Source organism: Alosa sapidissima, chromosome 1, assembly GCF_018492685.1.
Source record: "Alosa sapidissima isolate fAloSap1 chromosome 1, fAloSap1.pri, whole genome shotgun sequence".
In the NCBI taxonomy this organism is placed as follows: Eukaryota; Metazoa; Chordata; class Actinopteri; order Clupeiformes; family Clupeidae; genus Alosa; species Alosa sapidissima.
In genome coordinates this window covers 53708592-53722738 of record NC_055957.1, presented here as the reverse complement: position 1 = coordinate 53722738, position 14147 = coordinate 53708592, and the positions used below count along the sequence as shown (strand labels likewise).

Genomic DNA, 14147 nt, shown 5'->3' with positions numbered 1-14147 from the left:
CTGCACACGGTGCTTTCTTAAAGGAGCTGCACCATTTTACAACAATTGCATCTACATTTTCATATTAGAATGTTTTGTCAAGTGTAAGCTTAAACTACCGTGATCAATTTAAGTTTCCGTGCCCACGCTGCGTCATGGAAGCAGTAAGTCAGTCGCATCAAAAATAGTAGTGGCACCCAAGTGACACCTTGTGGTTGTTTGTGTCAACTGCAGTTTGTGCCATTTCTGCTGAGAAAATGGGGTGCGTGATTCATGAAGGAACCCGTCCAAACTTAACGGGGACCCACTGTATCTTTATGTCTGTCTATTATTGTTGTGCATTGACAATGACAACTGCTAACGTTTTATAATGGTATTATATGGTATTACATCATGGTATAGCACATTTGTCTTTATGGGGGTTTGGGAATAATGATGTGATAACTTTTCATCTGAGACTTTTTTGTCTGACAGCGTTTTTTCTGAGACCTGACTCCACTTTTTCTGACTTGAGATGTTTTTCTGAGGCCTTTTGGTTTGAAGCAGTTTTATCTGAGGATGACAAAGGTTTTTCTGACGCTGAGGCAGTTTGGTCTGAAGATGACAGATGTTTTTCTGAGTCTGACACCTGAGTCTGAGGATGTCCTAAAATGAACACCGTACAGGTGGCTTCTCATAACCCAAATAAAGCGTTGGGTAAAGGTTTTCTTCAGTCGGCGCAGTGATGATGAACATACATAACATATCCTTTTCGGGGGATGTTTTAAGTTCAGGTTTTCAGCCAATTTCTTTAAGCCTCGTCGTCGTCGTCATTCGGCAGTAGAACTGTAGCTACATCTCTGGCACGAACCATGCTTTCTTCACCCAATAATTTAGTTTTGTGCGATTGTAAGTACATCCTCAAACGGCACACGTTGTTCCCGAGCTTTTTAAAGGCATAATATTATTCACCAACAACGCGACAATACAGCGATGCGATTAGCCTGACATGCCCAATTAGCTCTGATCAGCAAAATGCACAGCTGAGGCATCAGGTGCAGTGTACGGCCACACAATTCCACCGGAAGTGTTGGCCACAAATGTTGCACAAACGTTTCCCCAGCAACCACCCCAGGAAACTTGTGGATAGTGCAACATTAGCTCTGTGTTCCAATCATTTCGACCACACTCACTGTGCCTGCCTACAGTTAGAAAGTGGTTTTGCATCGATGTTCTGAAAACCTGGACCTGTACGTCACGACGATCGACCACCAGCTCACAGGCTGTAAGTACAAACAAACTTTTCCACCTAACGACTGTTACAAAATAGTGTGTTCATATTCTTCACGTTAGCATGCATGAAAAGGGCACAAGCTAGGCTTAGACTAGCCTATATTACAGGAAGCTACACCAGGCACGTAACTGAAGTGTTCTGTTCGCGATGTGTAAAATCAGAGAATGTCTAATAGGAAGGGCTCTGGTAAAATCCATTAGAGGAATGGTCTATTTTTTTTTTACGTAGCCTACAGGCCACGCGCCAGGTGTAGCTACTTCCATTGATTAGACCAATTGGAAGCTAATTGTTGCAGAAGACCAACACAAACGGAATGCTTCAGTTACGTGCCTGGTGTAGCTACACTCATAAGAAACTGTATGACCACACTACTCAGAGATTTAGCTTGTTGAACCTATAATCTTCTAACCTAAGCGTTAAACCACAAATAATAATATTGGCAACAATATCTTATGCTCAACTAAGGACTTGTATTGTTCTAGTCTAAACAGGGAGAATCAAAAACACAATACCCGTGCACTATTAGGCTAAGTTGCTATCACTAGAGCCCAGGTATTTACACTTCAGTCTAATTTATGTCTTCTTGGCATTATTACATTGGCCTTTGTAGGCCTACAATGATGTTTTGTTTGATTACTTGCTGTTTACTTAGTGTTTTGTATGTCTTCCAGAGCACATCCTCATGTTGGGCTACACAGCTTTCTAGCCTACATTAGGTCATCACGTTAGAAGCAAAGGTTTGTGATCTAACTTTTATTGTTGTGTTAGTTAGTTTCTAGAAGTCTTTTTCTAGTAGGCTAATACAGGTTCTTATGTGCTCGTCAATGTTTGGGAAAGTCAATTCATGGGTTTCATCAGGTCACTTTCCACAGGTGTATAAAATCAAGTACCTCGATTATGAATGCAGACTGCATGGTGCTTGATTAATACACCTGTGTAAATGGACCTGATAACCCATGAATTGCATAACAGATATAATTGATATTACTGAATGTCTTCTTGTGGGTGTGCTACTTAGTACATCCTACACCTTACCACAGTCACTAAAATATTTTTGTTTCCATTGTGCCAGTACAGTTTTGTGTGAGATGGTGAATGTCCTGTGTACTATTAGTATCTTGTAACTTGACAGTAATACACATTTATTTACTTTAGGTACCCAAACAGAATACTTCATGAAAAGTATGAGTATTGATACAAGCACTTCGGATACACCATGGACATGGGGGCCTGCTACCTCTACTCCCATCAAGCCTGTTCATCCAAGGCCAGCTAGAAGACCTCGGGTTGATCAAGAGGAGGAGGAGGATGAAAGTGACATCTCCACAATAACACCTGATGGCTCCACCTATGGCCCAGCGCAATCAATGACCAATGTAATAGAATCATCACAGCCAACAAATGTGTTTGGTGTGTTGTCCCTTCGGATACCCAGGACAACACAAGCCGAAACAACAACTGCACCATCTAACAAAGGATCTGCAGGCCAGATGTCTGCATCGTCTGGCAAAAAGAGGACATTGTTAATTCTGTGCATAGTTTGGATGTTCTTGTTTTGTGTTTGCATTATTTTAATAGACTGCAATATTACTATTTGTCAGTGTTTCTCAAACTTTTTCAGACCAAGGACCACTTAAACAATAATAATTTAAACAAAAAAAAAGATCACTGACCACCTAGCAAAAAACAAACAAACTAGTAGACCTACTTCAACAGTATATTACACAATAGGCCTTCTCACTAAACCACCTTGCTTATTGTCTTTGCACCTTGCTTATGCTGTCAGAGGATTCATATGATTTAAACTGGCATATTGTAGGTTACATAAGTGTTGCAGAACTGTTTGGATTTACATACAAGTTGGCTCAATATGGCAAACAACTCATCTATTATATTTTACCACATCTACTTGTGACTTGAGAGAGCTTGCGGACCACACTTTGAGTACCACTGCTGTATGTAAATATAATAAAGCTATTTATTGAAAATTGACCTGTTTTGTATATTCGTTTTAGGAGTTGCATCAGTTTTTGTCCCTTTTAGGCTAAAGGTTTATCTTACCTTTCATATCTTCTGTCTCACAGGGAGCCATAGTCGTCATAGTCGAATGTTTAGTGCATTTTGAAGGGAGTACATTATACGTTAAGGCAGACTGGTTCTAATCCTGGGTACAGGGTCATACAGACAACAGGGGTACTGGTGTTGCCCATTTTTCTAACCACATGAGCAATCCCCTTATGAAAAAGTAGTATAGGAATCGTATAGTATTTTGGGACAAAATATTATAGTAATCTTATAGGAATACGTATTTTGGGACATACTGTAGAAGTACTACTAATAACTCTATAATATCCTATAACTGCTATAGTTTTTCTATAGTAGTCTTATACTATAAGATTCCTATAGTACTTTTTCCTAAGGGTCATACGTGACAGAAAACAACTTGAGTAGGCTAACCTCTGCCAATGTAGGCTATCAACGCCATAGTTTATACTCATTACTGGAGAAGTCTTGCAGCACACGTTCTCTGCTTCTGTAGGCATTCCGGTGCAATTCCAGCGAAATATAGCTAGTAGGTAAGTGTTTGCTTAGGGGGGCTTAACGTGGAAAAGCTTAATGTCACAAAACGGCAACGAGTCGTTTTAGGCTACAGGCCTTCATAATGGTAGGCTACAGGAAGTGGGGGGAGGGTATGGGATGACCAGAGCCGTCATCTATCGTCTTTCCAGGCACACAGCTCGTTATATAGCCTATCGACTGCCTTAACAGATAGGCTTTGCTCTTGGGTTTGGCCTTACAGCGAACTCAATGCTCTTGTTGCTTGCAGTTTGTTAAATAAAGCGATGCAGATTACATTATTTATTTCTGATTAATTGCGTCTTTGATGTATTTTCCAACATTTGCTTGTTAGGCTGGGCTACTGTCAATGTCCTGTACAGGTCAATGTTCAACAATTGCTGGTGTAGGCCTAGGCTATTAATCAATTAGGGACTATTCGTTATTTATTTAATTAAGGGGCTACCGGAGGAGTTTTGGGAGCGTTAGTCAAAAAAGACGTGACCCTCCCTCGCCAGCAAGAATTTTTTCTATGACCCTCCAAAGTGATTGAGAAAAACGCATGACCCTCCCCAGTCCCAACAATTTATTGATGCCTTAGGCTACTGGGTCAATTTGGGAGCTTGCATGCTACGACTACTTCCTTGAAATTCCTTGAAAAGGCTGTCGTTTGCGCAATTTCACAAATAATCACCGGGACCGAAACAAACCTGTCAACTTTTCCCGGGTTTATCGCGTATTTTAACTTTTTCCTCGCTGTCTTAGGAGGAGCTGCAGGGCCGTCGCAAGGGGATGCGAGGCCCTGTGCGAACTTGACAGATGCAAGGCCCTTTTCACTTACGTGCATAAAATCATGCAATAGCTTACTTTACACATAGCCAAGGCTACCGTCGGTGTATTTTAATAGTAGCCTAGTCTAATAAGCTACACCAGCTTGCCTTTAAGAGGGGAAATTCAATTGTATAGCCTATAACATTAGCTGAGTCACATATTTGGCCATATGGTGTTTATCATAGGCTACATCACGAAACCAAATAGTGTAACAAAGGCGAACACTTTAACAGGGGGAATTAATTGGGTATGAATCATTGTGCTGAATGGTATTTGTCAATTAGCAGAAACACACACGACATTCAAACTATTGATAAGATGTACTGGTCTGTATCTATAGGCTAACATTGGACAAATAAATGACACTGACTCGCCATATCCTGACTCAGGAAAAAAAAACATTTTCTTGCTTTGCCGCAAACTCAGCAATGAAATCATAGGCCAGTTTGCAGGTAGCCTAACGTCTTTTTCATAGAAGGGAGAGCCCAGTCTCTCCTGTGACATGGAGGTGCGCAAATAGTTTTTAATAGCCTGTTCAACTTCGAAAAGCTTCGTTCACCCGATGCCAGTCACTGATCGCAATTTCAAAGTTCGGAAAGCTTCATCTTTTTAAGTTTTAAGTGCAGTGGCCCCTATCTGCCCCCTTTGGAATTATATCTCGAGCCTATTATAAGGTCCAGTGCGTTATGTCCTGGGATTCGGATGTGCTCAAAAAGAAAAGAAAAAACACTTTTTTATAGATGGTTATGAGGAGCAATGTGAGAGAGAAATTTGATGATCATTGATCGTTGTTTTGGGACGTTAAGCCTTTTCCATAGGCGTCAGTGAAGGAGATTGAAGAATGACCATTTTTTTATACGAAAATATTTCTACAAAAACTCAGTGTCTAAAAACTCAGTGTCATTCAGACTCAACCCTCTTGTTGTTTTATTATCTTTTTCGTTGTCGTTTGAACGTTGGCAAGCAGGCATGTTGCGGTTGCAATTTAAGTGAAATTTCTACAGTAGGCCTACAACATGCTGTTAGGCTGGGCTACTGTCAATGTACTTGTACAGGTAAATGTTCAACAATTGCTGGTGTACAGGTTATATAATCAATTAGCTAAATCATTTGTCCAGCTGTTTAAACATTTTTTCGTGCTACATTCAAACGCAAAAGGTGCTTTGATATATTTTTCGTTTGAACGGCGGCAAGCAGGCATGCTTTGGTTGCAATGAATGAGGATAATTGCTTTTTTTTTTGCATTATTTTGAATATGACTTGCTCCAGTCTCAACAGCACGTACTTTTTCCACACGCTAAGTTCTAACACACATAGGCCTATCCCCTCTCGCTTTCTCTCTCTCCATCCCTGCACACGGTGCTTTCTTAAAGGAGCTGCACCATTTTACAACAATTGCATCTACATTTTCATATTAGAATGTTTTGTCAAGTGTAAGCTTAAACTACCGTGATCAATTTAAGTTTCCGTGCCCCCGCTGCGTCAAGGAAGCAGTAAGTCAGTCGCATCAAAAATAGTAGTGGCACCCAAGTGACACCTTGTGGTTGTTTGTGTCAACTGCAGTTTGTGCCATTTCTGCTGAGAAAATGGGGTGCGTGATTCATGAAGGAACCCGTCCAAACTTAACGGGGACCCACTGTACTTGTGTTTGTGTGTCATCTGAATAATATATATGTGCCCCATACATGGAATCAGAGTGCCTACTGTATGTAGTAAATGGAAAATCTTTACAGCAAAAGGCCAGTCTACCGCTACATGCATTTGGTTTGCTTCTGCCATTTATTAGTAATGATTTACACAGTTTGTTCACTACTTACTATTTACCTGAGCATTCAGTATTGTGCAATATAGCATACAGAAGGTGAGGGACATTTTGGGGGGAAAGAAGTGGTGCATTTTAACATTCAAACATGCGACTTTTCATGAAAATTCTATAATCCAAGATGGCCGCCACCATATGAAGTCATAATATGCAAATTAGATATAAACATTTAATCTCTACATAAACTTTGGGTCATCCTTAATATTTCTCTAATTTACAGAAAGTCTCTATCTCTTATCACTTTTAAGATATAGCCTTTTGAAATGAAGATGTCAAAATTGATCGTTTCGGAAAAAAACCTCTGGCCCTAAAGGGTTAAATGTGTCACGAGTGTATGCCATACATAAAAAGAAAGAAAACAACAATTGGGGCATGTGTTGGTGTGTAAGGCCATTAGTGACCTATGAACATTAGTAAGACTAACATCTGCTTTTTCTAATAAAAATGGTAGCCTGTCACTTCTCATAAACACTGGGAAAAACTAATAAGTAGCTTAATAAATAACACATACTGCTCTATTCCCCGTAGCCGTAAGGCCCCATGGTCAGCTCTGTATATGTTCAGTGCATTCTGAAGAGAATAAACATTCAGGCACACCGGGTATAAACCCATCTGCTGCAGACGTCGTGTGATCTATAATGGTAAGGTAAGGTGAGTGCTATGCTAGCACAGTCCCTAGCATTATTTGTAAATTAGTGAGTATGGCAGCATACTCGCTAGCTCATTTGTAAATAAGTTAGTAACACGGTAACATATTTACAGGCCTTTCTGTAGCTTAGAAAAGTTACCTGTGTAATCTCCTGGCAGCATATACTCTGCCTCAGTTGGCATTGCCCAACAATTTCCACAAGCACACCTATATATAATTAAAATAATAATAATAATAATAATAATAAAAGCTAATCAACTGCTGTGAATCTAGTGAAGTTTCAAATACAAGCAAATGTTAAATATTGTAAAAAGACTGGCTTTGTCACGAAAAATTACATTACGTTTACTTCGTAACAGGCTGAACAGGGTAAAGGCTAATAGCCAAGACTAATTTGGCACGTAGGAGAGATAGCAAATACATTGATTTAAAAAGTTCACAAACCATTTAAAAACTGCTTGCAGCATTCGTGAAGGTGTTTCTGCAGGTGGCTCCTCTTCATCTTGATCTGGGTCCGACTCTGGGTCGAAAATGTTGGGCTAGAGTGCGCCTCTGTAATCCCGTCATTTTCACCCAAGCAGTGGAGGTTTTCACGTGAAGAAAACGAACAGCGTAAACAATCTGACAGGTGGGGCGTGGCCAGCAGTATCTTATTTGCATAAAAGTGACAGAGTCCTTAAACGGCTCATTCTGAAAGGGACTGAAGCTGGCAAGAATAGAGGCTGCAGAGATCTCTTTATGTGAGATTGATTTTGTGCAAAAAACTTTATGATCATGTTTTGTATAGCCCATAGACCTATTCTAACTTTTTTAAAAAGAGGTATAATATGTCTCCTTTAAGAACATTAAAATCCCTGTCTAAAACCGTCAAGTGGGTTAAAAGGGCCCGTCCGGGTCTCACCACTGTGCTGCCCTTCACCAAGATGTGTGGATTCTTGATCAAGATGGCGACCCCGTCCACTCTGTTAAAATTGGACCCGCTCCACACGGAGGGTCCCGGGGTCCACATCTGTTCCCACTTGCTGTGATTGTTTAAAAAAGGCAAGGAGCACTCTTGCAGCAGAAATATATCTGCATTCAGAGTGCTCAACAGGGATAAAATGCTCTGAGCTCTCACTAGAGTCTTCACACTTCTTACATTTATGGTAGAGATTGTGAGACTCATGAGCAGTATGATAAAAATGAACATGACCGAGTTAAAAGACTACAGAGACATATTTTTATGGTGGACACCTGCTCCTCCTTTATGACCATTGAATTTGGTTCTCGCCTTCTCCAGACACCATACTTGATCTTAGCCAAAAGGCCGAGAAGCGATACCCCACAACTGCATGGGGTCCGGTGGCCCCTCTAGCGACGCCCCCCGCGCTCACATGGTTACGGGGGGAGACGGGGCCAGCAAAAGCGGAGAGTAAAAGGGCGGGGAAACCCAAAAGGGGCCGAAAAGGGAGGTGGCGCGGTTGGCCAAAACACCTGGCAAGGACTCCTGCTGTGTCTGCTGTCTGTCTGTCAAGGAGGATTTCATCAGAGTCAGTCAGTCAGTCAGTCAGTTCCACTGGGTTGGTTCTTTTCTTCCACAGTCAAAGAGATGTGCACCGTTCCTGGAGTCACTGCAATACCGGGTTGATGCGTGGAGCGGACGGAGCAAGCCCCTCTTCCGTCTCCCTGTTCCAAAAATCGTATCAGTGGACGTATCAGATATTAAGAACAGATTTATTTTGTATTGTAGACTTTATTCGCCAAAAGGAAACAAAAAGGATAAAACCAGAAAAAGAATGGAACTCCATGGCCGGAGTTGGCACCGGCTGCAGCAGGCCCACCGACCCGGGCAGGAAGACAGCCGCCGAGGACCCCGCGTTGCCGGCATCCAGTGGCCCTCCCTCATGGCCAAACACCGGCGACGCCGTCACACCAGTCCCCTTCTCCTCCACGCCACCCGAACCCTCGACCCGGGCAGCAGGCTCCTCCAGCTCGACCAGGACCCCCGCCGCGCCGCCTTCAGGTGAAGAACCCGCCTGGGCCTCCGAAAGCGCCACCTCATCTACAGCCGCTCCGGACCGCTGTCATCATCCTCACCCACTGCGGGAAACTTCCCCGCACGCTCAGCTCCATTCCCCACCGCCTCCGCTGACTTACGCTTCAGCGCGCCCCGCTCCTCCATCTCCATCTCGTCATCCTCCTCACACTCCGACCACCGACTAGGAGGCTCCGGCACCCCCGTCACAGGAGAGGCACCAAGCGCCGACGGCAAAGACATCGAAGACATGGGGCTGGCCGGTGAAATCGGACAAACATCCACCAGGGGTAGCCCCACACCACCCTCCCAACCATGTGCTCCAGTCCTTTGTTCCTCGGCATTTAGCATTTGGCTGTCGCTAGGCGAACCATGCAGCCTAGCTTCCCCATCATCCGGCTCGGCAGGACGAATTCCACCGTCCTCCACCTCCGGCTCAGCAGACTGCTCAGCGTCCTCCCCGCCATCCGCCCGTACAACCGCCGCATAGGAGTCCCGGGGCCTGGGGCAACCCCGAAAGAGATGGTCCTCACTCCCGCACAGAGAGCATGTTTTCGGGGCATTGCACCGCGCCGCCTCGTGGTCTGACCCTCCACAAAACCGGCACCTCCGTCCCTCGCACCGCGCCTTGTCGTGCCCCATGGCCCCACACCGGCGGCAATACACGGGCTGACCGGGGTATGACTAAAACCCCCAGTCAGGCCCAATGCTAAAACTCCCCGGTGGGTTTAGAAACTCACCCGGCTTTGCAGGATGCGCCTTCAGCTTCACCACATACTGCCGCTTCCCAGTCCAAAAGCCAAGCTGGTCCTGCATCTTAGCTCCTCCCTTAACGTCCGCCACCTGGAACCTGACGTCCACATCTGCATCACTCACGAACGGGTTGTATAGGTGAATGCTCAGGGGAATCCACTCTTGTAGGTACAAAGGCACCAAACGTAGTCCAGCCAGGGCAGGTAATCCACTCTTCCGTGCCCATTCCTCCTGTAAGGCCACACAACGCCGCAGCTCAAAAAACGATAAATCAAAAAATCCCTGGCCCGCAAAATCCTGGACGCAAAAAACGACATCCGGTGTCAAAGAAAACGTCGCCTTGAGAACAACCGACGTAACAAAAAAACGCTGAAACCTGCTGCGAACCTCCGCCGACGCACCGTCCACCACTTCAATACGCACTGTATTGCGAAGTCGTGCCTTAAAGGCCTCTTGGCCTCCCCAGCCCCTCTCCCCACCCAACACTCCTTTACGGCGGACTGCACAAGCTCTCGAATTTTAAAAAAGAGCTCCTCCGCTGACGCCTCAGGCACAACACCCTGCGATCCCACAGCCCTCTCTTGGTCTTTATAACGATAGACCACAGGACTTGCTGCTTAGCAGCCGGGATGGTCCCCAAACCTGCGCCCCGAACCACCAGGTCCCGGGAGAGCCAGCCGCGGTACCCCCGGCCCACCCAGTCCACCACCAAATCCCACACTCTCCCCGCCTCCCTACACTCCCAAAACGCATGGGCGGCAGTCTCCTCCTGCCCCCCCAAAGGAACGAGAACACGTCCCGCTCCAGCCTCCTCCCAACTATGAAGGGGACGGGGAACACGTAGGCAAAGTGGTTTAGCCGGGGGAGAATGTCCGCCTTCACAGCCAACACTCTCCCCAGCTGCGGGAGAGGCCGGGACCGCCAACACCCCAACCTCCTCGCCACCCTATCCCTCAAACCATCCCAGTTCCTCTGTGCCGACTCCTGGTGGTGAAAGTCCACCCCCAGGACCCGCAGGCAGTCTGCCACCTGGAAACCGCCTGGGAAGGCCGCCCGCCCAGCCCACCTCCCAAACCCCATCACTGCGGACTTAGCAAGGTTCACCTTCGCCCCCGCCGCCCTCCCGTACTCCGCCAAGATGGCCGTAATCACCCCAAAGCTGGTGTCAGACGTCACGAAAAGCATCACGTCGTCAGCATACGCAACCACCTTTGCCTCCCTCCCCCCACCCCCTGGCAGGTGAACCCCAGCAAATCGCTGAGCCCTCCTGAATACCGACAGCAGCGGCTCAAGAGAGAGGATGTAGAGTAGAGGCGAAAGGGGGAAGCCCTGACGGACCCCCCCTGCCTGCGGGATCACGGCCGACAAGTGGCCCCCCAACCTGACCATGCTACCGGCCTGGGAGTAGAGCAGCCGCACCCAAGAAATGAAGCTGGGAACTGGGAAGGAGCTGGAAAAACCCCCGCCGCTCCGCCGGCACGCTGGGGGCGTAGACGCACACCAGCCGCACCGGCACACCCCGCCAGGACACATCAGCGCATAAAATACGCCCCCCCACCACCTCCCACGTGGACTGGATGGACACATCCCACCCCCTAAATAAAATCCCCACCCCATCCGCCCGCACATTCCCACCCCCCCACACAGAGGGTCCCCTCACCCACCCATCCTGCAGGGCCCGAATGTCCTCCCCCCTGTACCTCCTGCAAAAACAGGACATCAAACACCCGCTGCTCAATTGACAAAAAAAAGGCCACCCGCCTACCCGGCATCTTAAGCCCCAGAACATTCAGGGACTCCACTAGCATATCCCCCATTACACAAAACACAAACAAAACCAAACACCCACCACCATATCACAACACACATTAAGTCCCCAGGAGTCGGTCCCGTGCCACCACCGACTTTCGCATGGGATCCCCAGAAGCCTCACCGGACCCCGCAGAAGGCGAGGCGATGGGTTCACTCACCCCATCCGACGAATCAGTCTGCATGACCAACGCCACGTCGCTGTCCCCCAACTCCTCAGGCGGAACGTCGTCCTCAACGGAGACAGGGGAGAGGGGCCCGCCCTCAACCCGAGGGGAGTCCAGCGATGGCCCCGCTCCCCCATCCGTAGACCCGTCCCGACCGTCCCCCACCCCTGCCGCTCCCGACTCTCCCGAACCGCCAGGCCGCCCCCCCTCCCCCCTCGGGACACGGGGAGGGAGAGGGCTCAGGAGACCCAGAGCTCCCCACCGCTGCCGCCGCTCTCTTCGAAGCCACTCTCCCCCTCGGTAGGCCAGCACCCGTGCCGCCTGAGACCGTCGCCAGCAGCGGAGCCAGGAGGTGCTTTGGGATCCCAGCGACCACCGGAGAGGACGCCCCGGCCTCCTCCTTGGCCTCTTCCACGACCACACAATCGCCCCAGCTCGAAGAACCAACAGCCTCACCGAGGATACTGCCACAGGTCTTGTTGATGGCATCCAAAGAGGCCTCCTCACCTGCAGTTCCACTCCCGTCCAGCGGGGACCCCACAGCAGAGGAAGCTGAGCCAGGTGCCACACCACCTCCCACCTCCGGGGGAGCCGACGAGTCCGGAGCCGGACCATGCGGTGCACTGGGCGCCGCCATCTTGGCAGCCAGGGAGCTATCAGCTACCAAGCTAGCCGCTGCCGCTCCAACTCTGCAGCCAAATCCACCTCCTCCTGCTCCCGTAACACGTCCTCAGAGCCGTCCGCAGCAGCATACGACTTAGCCCGGGCAGGGCAGCTCCTAAACAAATGGGAATCAGAACCACACAGCGAGCAAAGTTTTGGAGCAGTGCACTTACCCGCCGTGTGGTCACCCCCGCCACAAAAGCGGCAGCGGCTCCCCGCACAATCCTTTTTGCTGTGGCCTAGCCCTCCACACCGCCGACAATATTCCGGCTGGCCAGGGTAGTAAAGGAACCCCCTGTTAGTCCCTATTGCGAACGACCCTGGTGGATGACGCAGCTTCCCCGGTGCCCCCCGGCTCCTGGTGAAACGAGACCAGGTAGCGGCGTCTCCCCGTCTAAACGCCGAAGTTATCCCTCAGCCTGGTCCCGCCCTTCACCACCTTACAATGACGCCGCAGGAAGGCCTCGACGTCCCGGTCCTCCACATAGGGGTTGTACATGTGGACCACCAGGGGGAGGTGTTCCTGCATGTACAACAGCCTGATGACCAATTCGCCCAGGAGAACATGACTCACATTCTTATGGTTACAGGGGGAGGCGGGGCCAGCAAAAGCGGACCGCCGCCATCGCGGCCGGCCAGCGCAAAACAAAACACCACAACGCTTGACTTTGGACAGGCAGGTGCAGCTCCGCCGAAGCAGAGCTTCCAAAAATACTGTAAACTCGGAGCAGTTCCCCTCCACGGAAATCTTTAGTAAAAGGCAAAAGATTTGTACGAGATGAAGAGAAACCCGAGCGATGGCTTCCAGAGGGCACGCTGGACGGAGAGCATGAACGGCGCCGGTCGTGGACATGAGGGTGACTCCAAGGCGTTGCCCAGTGGCAACAAGACAGCAGTATCAACATCCCCTTTAAGTTAAAAAAAAAAAAAAAAAGTAAAAGGGTGGGAAAACCCAAAAAGGGCCGAAAAGGGAGGTGGCGCGGTTGGCCAAAAGACCTGGATTCACTCCTGCTGTGTCTGCTGTCTGTCTGTCAAGGAAGATTTCATCAGAGTCAGTCAGTCAGTCAATCAGTCAGTCAGTTCCACTGGGTGAGCAAGCCCCTCTTCCGTCTCTCTCTTCCAAAAATCAGATTAATATATGGTCCTCGGGTAGAGGACGTATCAGATATTAAACTGATAAGAAGAGTTTTTTTTTTATATTCGTTTTTATTCAAAATCAAAAAAGTCAAAACAACACATACAGTCCACATTAGACTTAATTAGACTACCCACCACCGAGACACCCTATATACCTATTTACATATTTACATTATGTACACACATAACATCACACATAAAATAATCCCACCATTCCCCAGTTAACCCACCCCCACCCCCACCCTTGGCAACCCACCCCAAACCACCCTTGTCTCATCAGCACCACGCACAGTCAAAAACTCCTGCACATGTCTCCTCACTTTACTCAAAAACCAAGAAAAAATGACATTAGAAGCAAAAGCGGGCAGCTTCTTCTTGATGCACCTTCCCCGCCATACCCACAAAGCCAACTTAACAAATGAAATCAAAACCCACAAAGCCCCGCCCACCCACACCACCACTGTTCCACAAAACTCCAAGGCCCCCCAGACAGG

At 47.9% G+C, this 14147-nt stretch overlaps 2 non-coding genes and 1 pseudogene across 2 annotated transcripts; all 3 read right to left on the bottom strand.

The window, feature by feature from the left end:
* Positions 1–8695: 8695 nt before the first annotated feature.
* Positions 8696–8870, bottom strand: LOC121684698 (annotated as a pseudogene).
* A 4330-nt stretch (positions 8871–13200) lies between these two features.
* LOC121679633 lies at positions 13201–13314 on the bottom strand. The gene has a single exon (XR_006021362.1). It is a non-coding gene; the product is annotated as a U5 spliceosomal RNA (small nuclear RNA).
* A 239-nt stretch (positions 13315–13553) lies between these two features.
* LOC121684767 lies at positions 13554–13745 on the bottom strand. Its single transcript, XR_006023191.1, has one exon. It is a non-coding gene; the product is annotated as a U2 spliceosomal RNA (small nuclear RNA).
* Between the last annotated feature and the right edge of the window lie 402 nt (positions 13746–14147).